Source organism: Tupaia chinensis, unplaced genomic scaffold, assembly GCF_000334495.1.
Source record: "Tupaia chinensis unplaced genomic scaffold, TupChi_1.0 Scaffold143758_1, whole genome shotgun sequence".
NCBI classification, from domain to species: Eukaryota; Metazoa; Chordata; class Mammalia; order Scandentia; family Tupaiidae; genus Tupaia; species Tupaia belangeri.
This window is the reverse complement of record NW_006203607.1, coordinates 1,885,664-1,902,151: the sequence shown is the minus strand read 5'-3', so window position 1 is coordinate 1,902,151 and position 16,488 is coordinate 1,885,664. Positions and strand designations below refer to the sequence as shown.

General features: G+C 45.9%; 1 protein-coding gene across 1 annotated transcript in view; it reads left to right on the top strand.

Moving 5' to 3' along the window:
* Positions 1–16,488, top strand: part of ZNF684 (zinc finger protein 684) — a 50,993-nt gene that overhangs the window by 24,012 nt on the left and 10,493 nt on the right. Inside the window, exons 4-5 of the transcript XR_001369520.2 lie at positions 4,772–4,984; positions 5,075–5,171. The gene's annotated coding sequence lies outside the window, so the exon portion shown is untranslated. The remainder of the gene's footprint in view (positions 1–4,771; positions 4,985–5,074; positions 5,172–16,488) is intronic.

Genomic DNA, 16,488 nt, shown 5'->3' with positions numbered 1-16,488 from the left:
CTGACAGTACGGACCCCACAATTTGATAAATACACTGGGCATGTATGCTTGTGTGACCAAAATCCCAAGAGGAGAACGGAGAAGGGCTTGCGGTGCAGCCATCCCCTCTTAGAGGTGCTTCCTCACTTTCTGTCTCCCTCTGGCAAGTACATATGCCGTATAGCAAATTTTAAAAAAGAAAGAGGAGGCCACTAGATGGCATGATGGTTAAGGTGCTGGACTCCCACATGGCCAAACACAGTTCAAGTCCTCCACCTGACAGCTTGCTTTTTCACTTTCTCTCTCTCTCTCTCTCTCATGCACATGCCCTATAGCAAACTAAGAAATAATAATAATAAAGTTAAATCAACAATCTTTTAAAAAAAAGAAAGAAGGGAACAGCAGATGGCGTAATGGTTACCTTCTCGTACTTGTAGTTGACCCCTGTTTGAGTCCTAGACCCAGCAGCTTAAAACTCATGTTAGGCACGTGTGCATGCCCAAAATCCCGAGGGGAGATTGGAGGAGAAGGGATTGCAGCATGGCCTTCCCCCGGGGTGGGGGGGTGATTTCTCACTTTCTGTCTCTTTCTGGTGAGTGCACGTGCTCTAGAGCAAAAACCACTCCCCTCCAAAAAAAAGAAAAAAAGAAAAAAGAAAGAAAGAGAACAGGGTCTGTTCCCCAAAAAAGAAAGAAATAGGTGTGCAAGAAAAATTTGAACATGGAAGTGTTACATGACCACAGCTTAATTATTAAAACAAACAAACAAGGGGGCTAGCAGTTAGTGTAATGGCTATGTTGCTGGACTCCTATGTAGTTGACTGCGGTTCGAGTCCTGGGCCTGGTGGCTTAAACTCATGCCAGGCCTGTGTGCACGTGTGCCCAAGATCCCGAAAGGAGAATGGAGGAGTAGGGATTGCGGCGTGGCCATCCTCTGTGGGGGGTGATTTCTCGCTTCCTGTTTCTCTGTCTCTCTCTGTCTGTCTGGTGAGTGCATGCGCCCTATAGCAAAAACCTCTCAAAACAAAAACAAACAAACAAAAACAAACGAACAAAAGTTAGCCGATGGTCTAGACATGATAACATATGGCCACTGTGCAGCAGGCTGAGGCAACAGGAGCCTTAGTTTGATTCCTGGCCCACTTACAAAGCCAGGGGCAGTGGTATGTACCTGTACGGCCACATATTCAGAGGCCGACAGGAGGATCACAAGTTCATGGCCACTGTGGACAACACAGCGAGACTCTGCATGAGAGGCAAGGAGGCTGAGTGAAGAGGAAGATGACATAGTGGGATCCTGGCTTAAATAAATTACCGAATCAGCCCATGGCATGGTGATTAAGGCACCTGGATCCCCATGGCCAATTGCATGGTTTGAGTCTTGGACCCAGCAATTTAAAAAACTTGCCAGGCTGGGACTAGTAGGTGGCGTAATGGCTATATCACTGGACTCCCATGTAGTCGACTGCAGTTCTGGACCTGTCAGCTTAAACTCACGCTGGGCGCCTGTGCGTGCATGCTGAAGATGCTGAGAGGAGGATGGAGGAGAAGGGATTGCGGCGTGGCCTTCCCCCTGGGGGGTCATTTCTTGCTTTCTGTCTCCCTGTCTCTCTCTGTCTTTCTGGTGAGCGCATGTGCATTATAGAAAACAAACAAACAAACAAAAAACCTCTCCAAAAAAAGAAAGAAAGAAAGAGTGAAAGAAAGAGAGAAAGAAAGAAAGAGAGAAAGAAAGAAAGAAAGAAAGAAAGAAAGAAAGAACTTACTTACTGGGCATGTAGGCATGCCTCAAATCCCAAAAGGATAATAGAGGAGAAAGGATTGTAGTGTGGCCATTCCCCTTTGAGTGCTTTCCCGCTTTCTTGTTTTTGCTCTGTCTCTCTCCAGTGAGTGCATGTGCCCTATAGTAAATTAAAAAATAATTTAAAATAAATTACCTGATATAATACTAGTATCCATCATCCATAAAATTTCCCAGTTATTCAAATAATATTCTTCATAAAATAAGTTTTCTCATCTTGGGATAAATTCAGATTTACAGAAAAGGGTTTTTTTTTTTCCACCTAGAGGCCAAATGCACTCACCAGAGAGAGAGAGAAGAGTGGGAGAGAAGAAAGCACCCCTGTGGGAAAAGGTCATAACAATCCCTTCTCCTCCATCTCTCCTTCCCTTCTAGACGTTGGGCACACACGTCCGGCATTTTCTTCAAACCACCAGGTCCAGGACTCAAACTGCATGGTTGGCCATGTGTGATCTGGCTGCCTTAACCACCAGGCCACAAGGCTGGCCCAGAACAGTTCCAAAGACAGGACCAGGCACATGGCACAGGGTTAAGGGAGCTGGATCCTATGTGGAAGACTGTGGTTGGAATCTCAGCCTGGCAGCTTGAAAAACATTTTAGGTTCATGTGTGTATGCCCCAAATCCTGACAGGATAGAGAAATGGAGGACAAAGGATTATAGTGTGATCATGCCCCACTGGGTGGTGCTTTCTCTCTCTCTCTCTCTCTCTCTTTCTCTCTCTCTCTCTCTCATGAGCACGTGCAACCTTTGGTAATGCAAGCAGCTGACTGGCTGTACCTTATTCCTTTTTGTTTGTTTGTTTTGTTTTGAGATTGTTACTTATAGGATATGTGCATTCTCCAGAAACACAGAAAGCAAGAAATCACTCCCAGGGAGACAACCATGCCACAGTCCCTGCTCCTCCATTCTCCTCCTGGGATCCTGGGCACACACACACACACACACACATACACACACATGCACCCAGCATGAGTTTCAAACCACTAGGTCTGGGACTCCAACCGCGGCCAACCACGTGGGAGTCCAGTGCCTTAACCACTACGCCACGTACTGGCCACATGTACCTTATTCTTTCCATCATGATCTCAAGAACACTGGGAAGACAAAAGGGCAGGGATCACACGGTAAAGTCCGTAATCCTTTTGCAGCATCACAGCTTGCATACTGTGAAGTAAACATGCCTCGGGCCAGCCCATGGCCTGACAGTTGAAGCAGCTGGATACCAACAGGGTGGAGAAGTGGAGAGAAAGGACTTTGCTATGACCACATCTCTTTCAGGGATGCTTTCTCCTATCCCTCTTTTGCTCTCTTCCCCGACCTTTAGTTAAGCAAAGAGTTCTTAAATGTAATACCAAAAGCACAGTCATAGTTGCGCTTGGTCCGGCTGGAGGCATGGCGATCAAGGTGATCAGGCTGGAGCCTGCATGGCCAGCTGCTTGATTTGAGTCCCAAACCTAGTGGCTTGAAAAACATGCTGGGTGCATGTGTACGTGTCCCCAAAATGTCAAGAAGAGAATGGAGGAAAAGGAATTGTGGTATGGCCATCCCCTGGGGGTGTTTTTTTTCCCCCCCCCCCTTCTGTCCAATGAGTACATGTACCTTGTAGAAAAAAAAAAGAAGAAATTACTTTAGGGCATGTACACACATGTGTCCAGTGTGCTTCTCAAGCCATGTGGTCCGGGACTTGAACCATGTAGTCGGCCATGTGGGATCCAGCTGCCCAAACCTCCACCCCACCAGCTGGCACAAGGGAAACTGTTAAGAAAGAGACGAATCACAGACTGGGTGACATTTGTGTGACACATATCAGAATAAGTCATACATCCCAAATATATCTTTTAAATCCCTGCAAAATTTAACAGTAAAAAAACAAATAACCTAATTTAAACTAAAAAAAAGAGAGAGAGAGAGAAACATCATGAATGGCAGTTCACCGGGGAAGATATATGGGTAGTAAATAAGCATTTTAAAAAGATGCTCAGGAACCAGCAATTAGCGTAATGGCTATGTCACTGGACTCCCACGTGGTCGACTGCGGTTCGTGTCCCGGACCCGGTGGCTTAAAACTCACGCCGGGCGCGTGTGCGTGCGTGCGTGCCCAAGATTCCGAGAAGAGAATGGAGGAGAAGGGATTGCAGCGTGACCATCCCCCCTGGGGGGTGATTTCTCACTTTCTGTCTCTACATCTCTTTCTGCTTTCTGTCTGGCGAGTGCACTATAGTGAACATCTCTCAAAAAAAAAAAAAAAAGATGCTCAACAGCATTGTTATCATGAAAATGCAATTTAAAACTACAGTGAGGGCCAGTAGGTGGTTAAGACACTGGATCCCACATAGTCTACAGTTTGAGTCCTGGACCTGGTGGCCTGAAAACACACTGGGTATGTGTGTGTTAGTGCCAGAATCCTGAGAGGAGAAGAGATTGCATTGTGGCCATGTGCGAGAAAGCACCCTTCAGGGTACAAGGGTAGTTGACCGCGGTTCAAGTCCTGGACCCAGTGGCTTAAAACTCACGCTGGGCATGTGTGCATGCATGCCCAAGATCCCGAGAGGAGAACAGAGGAGAAGGGACTGGGGCGTGGCCATCCCCCCTGGGAGGTGATTTCTCGCGTTCTGACTCTGTCTCTCTCTGTCTTTCTGGCGAGCACACGTGTCCTATAGCAAAAAATCTCTCCAAAAAAAAAAAAAAAAAGATACTTGCCCTGATACCTACATATCCTAGAGACAACTGTACCTGACTGAGAAAGAGCACATTGGCTTGAGACCAGAGACATACAAAGTTTAATAAGGAGGGAGAGGGAAAGATGTTATCTTTTGGGGCTTTGAGAAGAGTTTTTGTTTTGTTTTGTTTTTACACTAGACATAAATGGGAAAGAGGAAGACGCTGCAATATTCAAAAGTGGTGACAGCTTGTATTTATTGCTAATTGTGTAAGACTCGAAGTGCTTCGCCTGTGCTAATTAACTTAATCCTCCCAATAATCCTGAACCAGGTGCCATCTCCACCTTACAAACGAGGAAATGGAAGAACAGAGACGGTGGAGGAAGGAACACAGCTGTAGCGAATTCTCAGTTTTCTGTTGCCTCAACACGTATTTTTGAATATGAGTTTCACTTTCTGGCACTAGAAGCAGGGCTCAGTCACCCTTGATGCAGTTTTCAGTTTGACACCACCATACCCAAGTGGCTCAAGCCGGTAACCAGAGGTAAGACCTTAGAAACCTCTAGGTGTGTTAATGGACCAATCAGGCATTAGCCCCAGACTTAAATTGACCACACCCTCTTCCCTTATATAGCCTGCTAGGCGCCCTGCACCCTTTTCTCTGACCGCCTCTTCAACCCTGCGGGATCCTGGGACCAAGGACTGCCCTCCTGACTCCTTGTCCAGGACTGGTAAGTAAAACTGAATTTGTTTTCTTTGGCGTGGTGGATTGGATTTGTGCCTTTTATCTGAAGAGCTCGGGGCCGCCCGAGGCCTGGTTTTACCAGGATCCAGGGGAACAAGGTTCAGGCTTCTGGCACCAGAACCATGGTCAGATAAGCATAAACTGGACATGGGCCAGACAGCGCCGTAAAGGTGTCTGGCAGGGTAAACAAGCGTGCCGGGTCTGCTGGCTGAGGACTGGTAGCCAGGCGTGGGTTCTCTGGCAGGTAAAGAGGTATCTGGTGAATTGTGGCAAACATCCGCATCCGACTCCCCTTCATCTCTGTCAGGGCAGAGTTGCTATGTGGTACTGGAACCCCAGGTTATCTGGGGCTCTCAAAACATCAGACGGGCTGCACAGGGGAGAATGCTGTGTATGTCGAAGTGTGGTAACAGCTTGGGCAGAATTCTCCTTGGGTTCACGCGGTAAAAGGGTGCAGTACATGTATGGCCTGCGTGGGAGAGGCCGTGTCCCCCAGTGTAATGAGGTCTTCACCGGGGGCCCCACGCTTGTCCTTCACAGAGCCCTCCGCTCCGGAGAGAAAGCTCGTCAGTGTGTAAGTGTGGCAAGAGTTTTTCTCAGCATGTGAAACGTGCCACATGCCAGCCCACAGGAGAGAGACCCTATAAATGTAACGCGTGCAGGAAGCGCTTCGCTAAAGCTTCCAAAGCCCACAGTCGTCAGATTCTCCACATGAAAGAAATTGCGGTTGGTGAACGTGATAAGGGAGCATGTGCCTGCGTGCCCAGAATTCCCAGAGGAGAGTGGAAGAGGAGGGATTGCAGCATGGCCGTCCCCTCTCAGGGGTGATTTCTCACTTTCCCTCTCTGTCTCTGTCTCATGCACGCATACTATAGCAAAAACTTAAAAAAAAAAAGTTACACATGGGAAACAAATTATATACCACTAGCGTAAATGAAATACAAATGAAAATTTCGTCAAGTGTTTTAATTGAACTCGAGGTCTGTCAACATGAGACTGCCTGAAAAGAGCTGGGTGTGGTAGTATGTGCCTGGAATCCCAGCCAGGAGGCCGAGGCAGGGGGTATAATATGGCCAGACCCTGTCTGTTTTTTTTTTTTAAAGCGGGATCAGCAGGTGGCATGGTAGTTAAGGCACTGGACTCCCACATGACCAACAGTTTGAGTCCCAGATCTGGTGGCTTGAAACTCATGCTAGGCACACATGTGTATATGCCCAAAATCCTGAGAGGAGAAGAGATTGCAGCATGGGGGTGATTTCCTGCTTTGTGTCTCTCTGTCTCTCCAGCGATCACACACTACAGCAAAAAAATCTCTTGAGGGGGAAAAAAACAAATGTTACAAGATATAGGAGTTACCTTAAGGTTCTGTTTGTGAAGAACGTTAACGTTCTGTTTGTAAAAGGAGTCAAGAAGATTGATCTCTTATAGGATGTCTTGGACCAAAAAGAGAAACAAGACAAACACACTTCATGGAGGGCTGGGTTCCTAATATGACTGTCTAGTGGGACCAGACCTTGCCAGGAATGCAGGTGCTCAGAGAGGTAGCCCGCAGTGCTATTTTCCCTGGGTGATGAGTGTTCTGTGCATCGTGTGAATGCTCGTGTCGTATGAGATGCGTGGAACGTTCCACTTCAACAGCTCTTACAAGAGGATTCTTATGTCTCAAAGCGTGGTTTGTGGACTACCTAGCTCAGAATGACTCCAAGTGAGTACTAGGCTGCAAATTGTGCTTTAGTATTTAGTCCACACCAACTTCATCGCTAGCACATAATTATCTGGAGGGGACCTGCAGAAATGCAAACTCCTGAGCTTCCTCCTGTCTCCCTAAGCAATCCGCAGGTGAGGACTGAGGATTTGCATTAGTCAAAAGCTCTTCCTTCCCTCTAAGTGTTTTATGCATATTAGAGCTTGAAAATTGCTGATTTATGAGATGTTGGATAAGGTTAAGAAAAATAAAATCTTTGGGGGTACTTTTATTAGTGTCCTGAATCTACCGGATATGGATATTTTTATCGATAAATTGAAGCCAGGAAGTAGGATTCAGGAGACTTGACATGCACATCAGGTGCCCCAAGAAAATAAGAACATGGGCTCTCTGACATCACCGATGATGAGTGATAACCACAACGAAAACAATGGGGACAAGCAGTCATAACCTGGCTTTTAAGTATGTTATCTGGGACCAGCCCGGTGCCATTGTGATTAAGGCAGCTGGATCCCACATGGCTGACTGCATTCTGAGTCCCAGACCCGTTAACTTGAAAAACATGCTGGGGATGTGTATGTGCAGTTCCAAAGTCCTGAGAGAAGGTGGAGGAAAAGAGATTGTGGCATGTTTATTCTCTTGGGAGTGCTTTCTCTCTCTCTCTCTCTCTCTCTCTCTCTGTGTGTCTCCATTGAGTGCACATGCCTTATAACAAAACTAAAAAAAAAAAAACAAAAACTAACTTCTAACATTTCAAACAGAATTAGACATGGTTTGGCATGAGAATATGAAACTTGATAAAGAGAATCTGGTGTGAGTCAATTCTGTATGAAAAATAAGGAAAAGATTGAGAAGTTCCTATGTTACGGTAGGGTAGTTGTTAAATTATCCTCAGTGCAATGCTGGTTATGTTAGAAATAGCAGCATAAATTCAATCTGTCACTGCAATAGTAGGTGCTGGCTCTGGCAACAGCCTGTTTACTGCAAAGTGTCATATGGGCTGGCATAAACGTGCATTTTATGCTCTAATCTCAATCTGTTGCAGGATAACTTCTGTGATGTACAGGTTCTTGGTGTTTTGAACAAAGAATTGAATGAAACATGCCAGTAGTGAACTCAAATGGTAGTTTATTAAGTAAAAGCAAAAGTACACTCCGGAAAGGTAGGAGCGGACCAAGCGTGTGAGAGGCTCAAGAGCCTTGATTATTTTCCATGGGGTTTATAATTGTTTAACCAGGGTCATGTTGATGCAGGAGTGCTAGGTGATCAGACCCAACACTGTGCTGGTTCTTGTCCTACACTCATGAAGAATTAGAGACATGGACAGAGAGGAGAGTAAAGTAGAGTTTATTAGGAAAGGAGAAAAAACTCCCAATGCCTGAATGGGCTACCAAGGAAGAACTGGAGTTTTTATCTAGTGGTCCAAGCAATGGACTAGCTTTCTGATAAGGAAGTGGGCTTTAGAAAATAGTTACATGGTAGTTTGCGTGACTTATTATTCTTTGTGGGGTCAGCAGACCATAGTGTTCTGTACTTCTTGTTAGAATACAGTTATTAAATAGAAATTGTCGCCTTTAGCTACAGTTGCTTTAAGTCTCAATGAAGCCAGATTTTGGCTGTGAAAACTTAGCCACTGTGACTCCATCTTGGCTTTACCCTGTTTGTGTGCTTAGGATTCTTATCTCCTGCCTTACTAGCAAGGAGCCATGCATTCTTTTCTTTTCTTTTCTTTTCTTTTCTTTTCTTCCTTCCTTCCTTCCTTCCTTCCTTCCTTCCTTTCGAGATTTTTGCTATAGGGCACATATGCTCCCTAGAGAGACAAAGTGAGAAATCACATCCCAGGGGGAATAGCAATGTCATAATCCCCTCTCCTCTATTGTCCTCTCAGGATTTTGCAACCCCTGGTGTGAGTTGTAAGTCACCGAGTCTGGGACTCAAACTGTGGTCGTCTACATGGGAGTCCATGATATAACCATTATGCCATCTGTTGGTTCTGAGCCATACAGTCTTTTTTTTTTTTTTTGGAGAGGTTTTTGCTATAGGGTGTGTGTGCTCGCCAGACACACAGACAGAGACATAGAGACAGAAAGCGAGAAATCACCCCCCAGGGGGGATGGTCACGCCGCAATCCCTTCTCCTCTATTCTCCTCTTGGGATCTTGGGCGCGCACGCACATGCGCCCGGCGTGAGTTTTAAGCCACCGGGTCTGGGACATGAACCGCAGTCAACTACGTGGGAGTCCAGTGACATAGCCATTACACTAACTGCTGGTTCCCGAGCCATACAGTCTTTAGAGACATGTAAAAGGGGTGTATATTGTTCATTAACCAAACCATAGAAGAAAACAGAGACTTCATTAAAAAGAAAAACACTGATTTCCTTTTGGGGCCCTTACCCTATCTACCCTTAAGTGGGTCTGACTCCTTTCTCAGTGTTGGTAGATCATCGGCTGGTCCCACTGATTGTTCTGTCCCACTGGCTATATCAAATGTGGCTGTGCCCACCAACTCATCTCATTGCCTATATCAAATTTTGCTTAACCTGCTAGACCTTTCCCGTTGGAAATCTCCTACCTACATTACAAAGGCAGGGAATTTTCTGCCCTGACAAGTTTTTCTATATAGCCATTTAGGCAGATACTCCAGCCCCCTTATCAGTTACTATTTTCTAATTTTCTTCCTGCTTCTGTGTCAGTGGTTCCCAAATGTGGCTGGGATCAGTATCAACTCTACAGTTTGTTAAAAATATAGTTATCTTGGGTTTGCCCCCGGGAGGTCGTAAGTCCGCATTTCTGTGAGGAGGCCTGACTCAGCAGCACCCATGTTCCAGGTTTGGGAAGTCCTGCTTTATCCCTCTTTCCTAAATGGGACCTGTGCTTTCTGGCTTCCTCAGAATCTTGGTAATGGAAATTAAGATGGAGCCTGGGCACCCTGTTAGCTTTTTGATGCTTACAGAGTTCTCTGGGTAGTCATTAGGGGAAGTAAAGGAATGAGACAAGAAGAGGGCTTCCATTTGTGAGAGTGGCCAGGCAATGAGGAGTTGAGTTGTTAAAGCACTCTCTGGTCACCCTGTGTTGGGGTAAAGACTGTGTCCCACAAATATTGTCTAAAAATATAAAAATAATGTTGCACTTGTCAGCAATTCCTCAATGAAAAATATTTCTGGTACTAGATAGAATATTTTATTCTACCAAAGAAGAAACCATTGGTCCTGGGATAGATAAGTCCCTGTACTTGACATGGAACCATAGGAATGAATGAAGTAGTAGAATCAAAGCTCCCACTCCCAACTTCTGCCTGGAAACCAGAAGGTGGGCTTGTTATTTTTCAGAGATGTACAATAGAGTTTAATATGAAACAGGCTGGGGGGAGGCAAAGAGACCAAAAAGACTGAGCCATTGTCCAGAGCAGGGCTGTCACTCCTGCTTTTTTTTTTCCCCAGAAGAACTCAAGGGTCATCTCAGTAGAACAAAAGATGCTCCTATCGCCCAGGAAACCCTAAAAGATTTAGGAGTTCTGTGTCATATGCTCTTGTAATCTAATAAATTACAAAGATCTTAAGAGTTCTGTATCAGGAACCCAGATTAAAGGCCAAATCCTAGAACGAAAGATTTATCCTAGTGCCCTACCTACAAGGATGTTAGCAGCTCTGTCTCAGGAAGCAGGAGCAGAGATCAATATGTATTTATTATATCACATCACAGTAAGCCCTAGAGGATTAGGTGTGCCGTTCTCCTCTGACTCCTCCAGCTCACCCTGGCTGTCTGAAACACCAAAACTTAGTTGGCAATTCACCCAGAGACAGCTCAAACAATTTCTTTATCAAGCCTTCCCCCCCAACTTAAAATTTCTTCTTAAATAGGAAATCATTACTTTTGTCATTTTTGAAGTCTTGTGTACATCATTAAACCTTGTCAAAAATTAATGCCTGAGTTCTAGAATAGCTGTTAGACTTCCCTAAGGATTTACCTCTCTTCTCTGACTACCCCCTGTTCTCTGAATCTTACAAATCTCACCCTTAGGGCCAGCAAGTGGCAGGGTGGTTATGGTGCTGGATTTCCACATGGCCAACTGTGGTTTGAGTCCTGTACTTGGTGGCTTGAAAAATCACAACCAAAAAAAAGATAAATAAGTTTTTCTTTTTTTTTAATGTCACCCTCAAGTGATGGAGACCATCACCCTTCAATCTATTTCTTCTTATCTGCCCTTTGCTTGTGTACTAATCTTCAGAACTGGAAATGAGCAATGTGTCTCGGACCAAGGCTGTCCTGTTCTTGAATAGTCTCTAAGGGAATAGCTCCTCAATATCCTTATGAAGCTTCTTATAGTTAGTCCCTTCACCATCCCAAACTCTGATTCCGAGTTCTTTCACTGAACATCAAGGAGGCCTGGGACTTATTTTTAGACTCTCAGTGGACACAGTAATAAATGAGCTTTGAAATAAGTTTCATTTTGGGGGACCAGCAGATGGCATAATGGCTATGTCACTGAACTCCCACATAGTTGACCGCCGTTCATGTCCCAAACCCAGCAGCTTAAACTCATGCTGGGCACGTGTGCATGTGTGCCCAAGATCCCGAGAGGAGAATGGAGGAGAAGGGATTGCAACATGGGCATCTCCCCCGGTGGGTGATTTTTTGCCTTCCATCTCTCTGTCTTTGTCTGTCTTTCCAGTGAGCACACACACCCTATCTCAAAAACCTATCCCCTCCCAAAAAGAAAGAAAGAAAGAAGGAAAGAAGTTTCGTTTTTTATGGCACAAGTAGAGGAAGCTGGTGCGTAGAACACAGGTTTAGCAGCACCAGGTAACTCTCCTACCTTTCATTCACCCTCTCTCCCAATTGCGGACATTACACATTTGGGATACAGAGCCAAACTTTGCTTAATTTAGTCATGTTGCTCCAGTTAAGTGAATTGCTCTCAAAAGTAATTCATATAGGGATCAGTAGTTAGTGTAATGGCTATGTCACTGGACTCCCATGTAGTCGGCCACCATTCACGCCCTAGACCCAGTGACTTAAAACTCACTCTGGGCGCATGTGCATGCATGCCCAAGATCCCGAGAGGAGAATGGAGGAGAACGGATTGCGGTGTGGCCATCCCCGCTGGGGGGTGATTTCTCACTTTCTGTCTCTCTGTCTCTGTCTGTCTGTCTGGCGAATGCACGTGCCCTATAGCAAAAACCTCTTCAAAAAAAAATTAATTCATATAAGCCTAATAGTCATTTCCTCCCCAACGTTGTTAACCTTCTAGTCATAAAATCCTTAATATCATGATTCACCCACTATCAAAATATCCAGAGCTACATGATACATACAATTCGATCTTGCCAATTAGGGGGAAAAGAAAGAAAGAAAGAAATCCACTGCTTCACTATTCATTCATGTTGACTTAAATTCAACCACAGATTGTCTTTAAGGGTCTAATTGGATAGATATGTTTAGTTAATGTTCCTTGAATCCCACTTACTCATTTGGAGAAGCATTCATTTGTTCGCCCACCCTAGACAAGGCCGGCTTGCTCGTTCCTCCTGTGCGCCGCTGTGTGGACTGGAACCGCCTGTCATCCGTGTGAGTTAGGCAGGGTCTGGCCGGTACTGAACATGCCACTCAGACAATTTTGGAATTAGAATAAGAATTTTTGAGGCTATCGGTGAGGTCACTCAGGTGATTGCCTTTATTCATCTGTGAGCAACTGGACATCAGATTCCATGGAAGATGTGGCACGGGGCCCTCTCGCTCACTCTTGGCTGCTGCCTTCTGCTCCCTCACGCTTTTGTGGAGCCAGCTTGCCTTTCCAATACCTGTTTGTTTTGTTTTGTTTTTAAGAATTGTATATTTATTTGATTCCATTTATTATTATTATTATTATTATTTTAAAATCACAAATGTTAAGTAGTGCAGTGTAGTAAGCCCCTGAGACTTCAGGGTTTGGTATAGAAGTGTGACCTGCCCGTGCTGGTCAACAGCCTCTCTACCTACAGGTCCTGCTGTTGGCGGGCCTCAGAGCAGGCACTGGAGTGGGGAAGCAAGGGGACAATGGGACCAGGAAGATGAGGCTCTGGAGATGAGATTCTCAGGCTCAGTGTGTATTCTAGGTTGGGATTGCTGTCGTTACATTCAGGCCCCCTTATGTTCCCATCCCATATTCTGGTTTAAGGGAAAGAACACAGAAACAGGTGTGAGAAATTCTAATCCTGTTAGTATTACTCCAAGGCTGTGTGGCCCTGAGCAAGTGTTTACCCCTTTCTGGACATATTTTCTTCTTTTTTAAAATGGAGTAGCATCCTCACCCTCTGAATTTCTTTTTTTAATGTATTTTTTCTTTTAATGTATTTTTTCTTAAGTTTTATGTATTTATTATTTTAATTCACTACAGGCATGTGTGCTTGCCAGAGAGAGACAGTAAGAGAGAGAGGGAGAAAGCTGCCAGGGGTCCGGGACTCAAACTGAGGTCGGACATGTGGGAGCCCAGCACCTCAACCACCATTCCACCTGCTGGCCAGACCCTGTGAACTTCTAATGAGACAACCAGGAGAAAGGTGTGGGAGTGGAAAGCATCTAATACAATGAAGAGAGGAAGCTCTAAAGTCTTCTCGACCCCTTCCCCTGCTCCAGAACCTTCTTCCCTAGACCCCCTAACCCTGGGACTGGATTCAAGCTCAACTATTGCTTGCTGAGGGGGTTAGTATGAGTGTTTTCTTGTTCAGTCCCTTTTCTGGGCACATAAGATTTCTAAGAGTGGGGTGATGAGAGCTCATGGCAAGTTTTGGCAATGGATAGATAGGGATGGAAGTGCCTATCAAGGCTCCTTACGGGATGACAGGAGAGGGCCACATCTCCAACTCTATCTGGGGTGGACCCTGGTCAGAGGAGCACCCTTCATGCCCTGGAGAGCCCACACTTTTGACCTTCTGCTTGTTTAGTCATCTTGGGATTTTTTTCAGAGATCTGGATGGGGTTCTATCCAAACTGGTAACCCTCTAACTATTGGCTGACTTTGGACAGCCCTCTGGGCCTTTGTTTCTTAAATTATAAGATAGAGACGGTGACACTCAAGGATCTCAAAGGGCTTGTACAATGTCTTGGATTCTTGAAATGTCTTGGAATCTTAGACTCTTTTAATAGAATCTGAATCGTTAATGAATTGGGCAAAGAAAGTGTAGAACCCATGCACGTTATTACTGAGAGCCATGCAGAGGAAGCTGCCCTGCCTGGCTCCTGCTCAGCCTCCTCTTCGTCCTGTCTCTCCCCCTGTTCCAGTTCCACCCTTGGCGCTCCCCCTTTCTCCTGTCCTGCCTCTTGTCCCTATGACTTCTCTGGCTCTTCACTCTGCCTGCCTCAGCCGCCGGTCACTCAGACCAACCTGGTCCTCTTCCCACATGCCCAGACCATCTGCCCCCTCTTCCCGGTTTCTCCCCTTCCCACGTCCCTGCCTGGGTCACCTCTGCCCTCAACTGCCCCCCTGCTCTCCCACCACCTGTATCCCTCCTCTCCCTCTTCCTACAGTTCGCTGCCCTTTCCGACTTACTCCCCTCTTCTCCCACACTCCTCCCTTTATCTCTGCCCCTCCTCCTCACCCTGCTTCTTCCCCCTACTGCCTGGGCCTGGGGCCCAGATAGGCCTTCCCTGCTCCTGCTAGGGCATCTGCTCCAACCAGCCCCGCCAGGCCTGATGACTCCCATACGCCATCGTGGGGGCCTTGTGTCCCTGTCAGTGGGGCACCTGGCTTATCCCAGAACTCTCAGTGACCTGGTGGATGTGGGGGACACTGGATGATGGCCAGCAGGCTTGCAACCTGGAGTGGCATCTCCCTCAGGTATGGGCCTCTTTTCCAAGATTGGGTTCTCACCACCAAGTCTTGGTTATCTTGCAGTTTGAGTTTAGTGTATGCCTCCAGTCCCATTCCTTACATCAAATACAAGGATTTAAAATGTCTTGTACAGATCAAATAAGCTCAAAGAGCTTCTTTATTTTTATTAAAATTTGTTTAAATTTATTTTTTAGAGGTTTTCACCTGAGGGTATGTGTGCTCACTAGAGGAAGATGCAGTAAGAGGGAAAATGAGACATCACCCCCCAGGGGGATGGCCATGCCACAATCCCTTCTCCTCCATTTCCCTCCCAGGGTCTTGGGCACGCACGTACATGCACCCAGCGTGAATTTGAAGCCACTGAGTCTGGGACTCAAACCACAGCTGACCGTGTGGGAGTCCAGCAGTGTAACTGCTGTGCTCTCTGCAGGTCCCGAGCTCATTTGTTTTACATTACAGATGCGTAGGAAGTAAAGCTTAAGGAAAGTTGCAAGTGGACTCTGACTTATGATGGTCTCTGTCAATCTCAACTTTTAAGTTAAGAACACTCTGAGACATCCAGGGGCACACACTGTCCTGCACGAAGAATCCAGTTACCACCATGACCCACCCTGTACAGAAAGGTCTTCATGGACATGCGAGATAGCTTTAGCCAATGATGGAATGCTCTGGATAATTCGTTCCCCTGCCCTCTTATACCATCCAAACAACTTGATTTGGATCTCTCAGTTTTACTTCCATATTATATTTATCAGTTGAAGTCCATTTGGCTAAAGCCTACACTAATCTCGGGATGATAAAAGGTTTATTTATTTTTTAACCTCAAGATCAGAAAACTGAGCCAGCTGTTCTCCATTTGGTCTGCTTTTATCACTCGCCAGTGCCAGGATTCTCTCTTGCTTTATGTATTTATTCACTTTAAAGCATGTTTTCCTCTTCTAGTCCCCTAATAAGAAAATTTCTCTCTAGGGGCCAGCAGGTGGCAGAGTGGTTAAGGTGTTGGACTCCTGTTTGGCTGACCATGGTTTGGACCCAGCAGCTTGAAACTCATGCCAGGCATATATGTGTGCATACCCAAAATCTCAAGAGGTTTGGTTTCCTTCATTCGGCATGCTGTTTCTGTGGTTCATCTGTTCGGCTGAGTGTTATCAGTAATTCATTTTCCTTAGTGCTGAGTACTGGCTCATTATACTCGTATGCCACAGACTGTTTTCCATCGCACCTGTCGCTAGACGTGACAGTTACAGAAATGCCGCCTCTCGCCTCTAAGCCCATCCTTTTTACCTGCTCTGCCATAGTGGCACAGCACCTATCTTAGTCCGGCATTGCACTGCAAAGAATGCCTGATGCCGGATGATTTATAAAGAAATCAAAAGTTGGGCCAGCAGATGGCATAGCAGTTACATCGCTGGACTCCCACTTGGCTGACAGTAATTCAAATCCTGGACCTGCTGGCTTGAAAATCATGCCAGGCGCATGTGCATGCGTGCCCAAGATCCTGGGAGGAGAATGGAGGAGAAGGGACTACAGCGTGGCCATCTCCCCTGGGGGTTGATTTCTCACTTTCACTATCTTGCCATCTCTCCAGCCAGCGCACACGTGCCCTAAGACAAAAACCTCCTTTTAAAAAAAAGAAAAGTTTATTGACTTTCCTTTGTGGTTCCTGGGGAGTCCAAAGGCATCCCAAAACAGCAGAAGGCAGAACTTTGAGCAAAGGAAGCGGGTCTGTATCCATGTGGCTGCCACCTGCCTCATTTCCCCACTTATGTACACACCGGAATTCAATC